General features: G+C 34.7%; 1 non-coding gene across 1 annotated transcript; it reads left to right on the top strand.

Moving 5' to 3' along the window:
* Window positions 1-803: 803 nt before the first annotated feature.
* Window positions 804-906, top strand: LOC142866042 (U6 spliceosomal RNA). Its single transcript, XR_012916114.1, has one exon. It is a non-coding gene; the product is annotated as a U6 spliceosomal RNA (small nuclear RNA).
* Window positions 907-6,075: the final 5,169 nt, after the last annotated feature.

Here is a 6,075-nt window from a genome sequence, read left to right on the forward strand (position 1 = left end):
AATAAAATGAGTGTTATTGTACCATTAGACAGTTTGGTATATCTTGGGTATTTTAGTTTTTGTAGTATTTTCTAGGTAAATCCCAATGAGTAAATAATATGATTCCCTTGCAAGCTAATTTTTCTGTTCAGTATGTTAATCTTTTTCAGACTTCTAGGGAATCCTTTATTAAGAAAGTAATGTTCTAGGAAGATAAACAGTATTTTAGTGGCCTTAATATAGTACAATCAAATTACTTTAATCTAGCCTAACATAGAGAAAAGTCATTAAGACTTAGGCAAACAACCGGAGAACGAGAATATTTTAGTAGGAAGGCAAATTTCTTTCTTAAGAAGGGCATGTAGAAAAACTGTTGATGAAACAATAAAATAGCTGGATAATTCATTTTAGAAAATCTAAATGTTCTGATAAGAAATTTATGCAAATAAGAACACTGAAGTGTTATAAAATTCACAAAAGCATTTGGGGCAAAGGGAGTTAGTCTGGAAAATAACTCCTTTCCACAGTCTGACAACTATTTTGGCTCAGCATAAGAAATAATTATAAAATTCTCTTCCTGACTGGCTGTACCAAATTATAATACTGGTGCAGATTTTGACAAGCTGTAAGTTGGCCTAATATTTGCACATAATTTAGTTGGGAAAATGACTTTGGAATCTGCTGGCTTTCCCTTTCTTTGTGATGCATCTTTCAGATAAAGAATAATTACTCTAAAACCTTCTAGTTATTATTCATTCCTTTTATTGTAACAAAAACCTTTCTTAGTCACAATGTTTTCTCATTAAAAAGCTGTGATATCCTCCTCACTTTGGCAGCACATATAATAAAACTGGAACAATACAGAGAAAATTAGCATGGCCCTTGCACAAGAATGACAGGCAAATTCATGAAATGTTTCATATTTTTTAGCTGCTCTTGCCACAGTGCAAAAAAAATTGGTAACTATGTGAGATGATGGATATGTTAATTAGTTTTACAATAGTAACCATTTTACTATATATATATATATATATATATATATATACTTCTCAGAACATACTCTTTATACCTTAAATATATAGAATAAAATTTATTTTTAAAAAAAGAAACAAAGCATGTAAACACAAAAAGGAAATGGATTTCCATCTGTTTACATCCTCTGCTATTTCCTTCCTCAGTGTTTCATAGTTCTCCCTATAGAGGTCTTTTACCTCCTTGGTTAAGTATACTCCTAGGTACTTTAATTTCTTTGTTGCTATTGTGAAGGGTATTGAGTCTTTAATTTGGTTCTCGATTTGATTGTTGTTGGCATATACGAATGCCTCTGATTTCTGTGTATTGATTTTGTATCCTGAGACTTTGCTAAATTCATTGATCAGTTCCAGAAGTTTCCTGGTTGAATCTTTGGGGTTTTCTAGATACAATATCATATCATCAGCAAACAGTGAAAGTTTGATCTCTTCTGCCCCTATTTGGATACCTTTAATCCATTCCATGCTCGTGGATCGGCAGACTCAACATCATTAAAATGTCTATACTACCCAAACTGATCTACAGATTCAATGCAATACCTATTAAAATCCCATCAGCATTCTTCACAGATATAGAAAAAATAATTTTACGCTTTGTATGGAACCAAAGAAGACCCCGAATATCAAGAGCAATTCTAGGCAACAAAAACAAATTGGGAGGCATTAATATGCCAGATATCAAACTATACTACAAAGCTGTAGTAATTAAAACAATCTGGTATTGGCACAAAAATAGGATTATTGACCAGTGGAACAGATGTGAGAATCCTGATATAAAACCATCCTCATATAGCCATCTAATCTTTGACAAAGTAGACAAAAACATACGCTGGGGAAAAGAATCCCTTTTCAATAAATGGTGCTGGGAAAACTGGATAGCCACTTGTAGAAGGTTAAAACAGGACCCACACCTTTCACCTCTCACAAAAATCAACTCACGCTGGATAACAGACTTAAATCTCAGGTATGAAACCATTAGAATTCTAGAGGAAAATGTTGGAAACACTCTCCTAGACATCGGCCTAGGCAAAGAGTTTTTGAAGAAATCCCCAAAGGCAATCAAAGCAGCAACAAAAATAAATAAATGGGACATGATGAAACTACAAAGCTTCTGCACAGCCAAAGAAACAGTCATGAAAGTAAACAGACAACCTACAGAATGGGAGAAAATTTTTGCATCCTACGTATCCGATAAAGGGCTGATAACTAGAATATACTTAGAACTCACGAAAATCAGCAAGAAAAAATCAAATAACCCTATTAAAAAGTGGGCAAAGGACATGAACAGAAACTTTTCTAAAGAAGACAGAAGAATGGTCAACAAACATATGAAAAAATGCTCACCATCCCTAATCATCAGGGAAATGCAAATCAAAACTACAATGAGATATCACTTAACTCCAGTGAGAATGGCCTTTATCAAAAAGTCTCCAAATAACAAATGCTGGCGTGGATGTGGAGAGAGAGGAACACTCCTACACTGCTGGTGGGACTGCAAACTAGTTCAACCTCTGTGGAAAGCAATATGGAGATACCTTAAAGCGATACAAGTGAATCTACCATTTGATCCAGCAATCCCATTGCTGGGCATCTACCCAAATGATCCAATGACACTCTACAAAAAAGACACCTGCACTCGAATGTTCACAGCAGCACAATTCATAATCCCAAGGCTGTGGAAACAGCCCAAGTGCCCATCAATTCAAGAATGGATTAATAAAATGTGGTATATGTATACCATGGAGTACTATTCAGCTCTAAGAAACAATGGTGATATAGCACACCTTATATTTTCCTGGTTAGAGCTGGAACCCATATTACTAAGTGAAGTATCCCAAGAATGGAAAAACAAGCACCAGATATATTCTCCAGCAAACTGGTATTAACTGAGTAGCACCTAAGTGGACACATAGGTACTACAGTAATAGAGTATTGGGGAAGGGGGGGAGGGGGGGCAGGGATATACATACATAACGAGTGATAGGCGCACCATCTGAGGGATGGTCATGCTGGAGACTCAGACTTTTGGGGGGAGGGGGGAAGGGCATTTATTGAAACTTTAAAATCTGTACCCCCATAATATGCCGAAATAAAAAAAAAAACACAAAAAGGAAAGAAAGAAAATTATTATTCACATTAAAAAAACAGCTATGACATGGACTTAAAGAGTCATAAGAAGTACATGAAGGTATCTAGAGACTTCTGAGACCTTAATAACTTAATTACTTACATAGAATTCAGAATAAAAAGGCACTCCTAGAAAGCATACTTTATAATGTGCCTCTTTAGCCTTTCTTGCCATTGACTGTTTATTATGGTATGGGCTTGTATTTGAAAGTTTTCAAGGATGTATTAGCAGATAAGAGCATTGGCTTCTGACTTTAGAACTAAGTTTTCTCAGTTTGATTTCAGTTTTAGCCATTATCATCTGTTTAACACTGGTCAAACTACTTTATCTCCCGGTGCCTTAGTTTTCTCATCTGTAACATAAGAATAATAACAATATCTACCTCAAAGAGTTATTATAAGAATTAAATGAGTTATTATTTGTGAAACATTTAGAAGAATATTGGGTATATATTTAGTACTGCCTACATATATATTAAATAAAAATTAAAAGCTAGAAAAAATTATACATTTTCTTCTCTGAATATAACTTGAATTGGGGCAGAGCTTTATTCCAGAAGTCCTTTGTCTTATTGGGTATCATAGAACATTAAAAAATGATAGCTGTGGGGAAAAAAGGGTGGAGATTGAAGAAATGATTTGGCTCAATTAAAAAATGTATATTCTTAAGTAATATTTTACAGAGAAAATGAATTTAATTCTTATACTTCCAACTTACCATAAACCATAAATTAATGGAATCCAAATTAATGAACTTTAGCTGAAATGTTTTAAGCCAGCAAGATCTGGCACATTAAATTGGGGTTGCGCGTGAAATTAAAGTACACTGAACTCATTTGGGAAATGATTCATTCCTTTTTTTTTTTTTTTTTTTTGCTGGCAAGTTCCTATTTAGCATGTCAAAGAAGATTTTCCTACTTATTAGCTGTGTGATTTTGGGAGAATAACTCAGATTACCTAAAGCCTTTTTCTTGTCAGTAAAATGGAGTTGACAACAATTCCACAGCCTATGCTTTGACGCACCACCCCTCCCACTTCCCTCACAGAGCAATTATGAATATAAAACAATTTTATAAACAGTAGAGGAATATAGATAAAACTGATATACATCTTTGTTCAAGTTTCCCTGATAGCAGAACATGAGACTAGTCTTTGGGAACAGGATATTTATTTCGTAGGTTATCCACAGAAAGAAAGAAGGGAGCAGGGAGTATCACACTGGGAAGGAGGAAAACCAGTAAAGAGTTGGTTTTCCTTATAAAGAAATAAGGTCAGTCTCTCTGTAAACTCTATGAGTAATTATGTAGAATGCACTGTGGAATTGGCTTTTCCCAAAGGATGAATGGTTAAAATATTTTAGTACAGACTCCTATACACGATTGGTTAAAGTTTTTCCTTGATGACATTAAAATCCTTGATTAGGATTTTAATCAGCAAGCAGAAAGAAGCTTCAAGGCAGAAAAGCAGAGAGGCCATTTTACCCTTGAATTGGCACTCTGACAGTGTGCAGGTTACTTTCCACCACAGCTGTAGTTCAAGCCCAGAGGTGGGCTAAGGAGGTGTGGCACAGACAATAACAACATTATATACAGTGTGTTTACTATGTCCTTGTGAGTAAAATTACATTTGGAGTACTGCATAGAAAGTAATTCACTCCAGCCTGTAAATGCCTTTTTATCTGCTGGGTCGTGCTGCAACAAACGTTTACTCACTATTCCCAACAAGCCCCACCATTTCCCATAAATTCTCTACAGTCCTTAAATTCCCCCTGTTTTCCATAGACAGATTCTTCTGCTGATACATAGGGATTCAGAATTTTGGGAATCCAGGTCTGCTAGGTCTTGCCCTGGCCCCATAATTACTAAGCCAGCATTCTGCAATCCATATCAGTATCTCTACCTTACACCATGGGATAATGCAGCAAACAGGCCCTCAACAGATGCCAGTTCCATGGTCATGGACTTCCCAGCCTCTAGAATTGTGAGAAATAAATTTCTTTTCTTATAAATTACCTAGTCTCAGGTATTCTGATATAGCAACAGAAATGGATGAAGACATCAGTATTCTTCTGTTTTCATGTTATTTAGCATATTTTGCTGTAGAAAAATATTTAAATTTTCAAATTTCCCTCCACCTTGATCCATATTAGACTATAAAGTACTAGAAAGAAGTAACAATTAATTTAAAATGCAAATCATTACATTTCTGTAGGATATATAAGAAGTTTATTAAAATTTTCAATGAGATAAAATCCTTTATTATTCTGTTTTCTTTATTTTTATTTCAGAGTGTTACAGGGGTACAAACATTTTGGTTCCATAAACTGCTTTTGTGCCATTTGAGTCAAAGTGTGCCCATCACCAAGATAGTGAGATGAGGGGACATCCTGGATTGTCTGGCTAAACTCACTGTAATCACAGGGGCCCTTATGAGAGACAAAGAAGAGTCAGAGTTAGAGAAGGAGATGTGCTAATAAAAGTAGAGATTTGAATGATGCTGCCAAGGCCAAGAAATGCAGCAATGTCTAGAAGATGGAAGAGGCAAGGAATATATTCTCTCCTAGAATCTCCAGCTATTACATTCTTTAGTCCTTCACCTAGAAGAATGGCAGCCCTGCTGACATCTTGGTCTCAATTCTTTAAGACCCAGTTTGACTTCTGACCTCAAATGTAAGATAATATATTTCTTTTGTTTGAATTCAAAATTTGTGGTAAACTTTTACAGCTGTAATAGGAAAATAATAAAGATAGATATAATTTAAACGTCCTATATTAACGTCCTATATTATAGTAGCATGTTTTTATATTTCTAAAGATGTCTTGCTTAGCTTAATTCAGATACTTATCTAAATATGACATATATAATTGTTACAATTTGAATTCATAATCCTATGGTTACAAGGAACAGAGACTCACTCAAAATGGTTATTAATAAAATA

This window comes from Microcebus murinus, chromosome X, assembly GCF_040939455.1.
Source record: "Microcebus murinus isolate Inina chromosome X, M.murinus_Inina_mat1.0, whole genome shotgun sequence".
NCBI lineage: Eukaryota > Metazoa > Chordata > Mammalia > Primates > Cheirogaleidae > Microcebus > Microcebus murinus.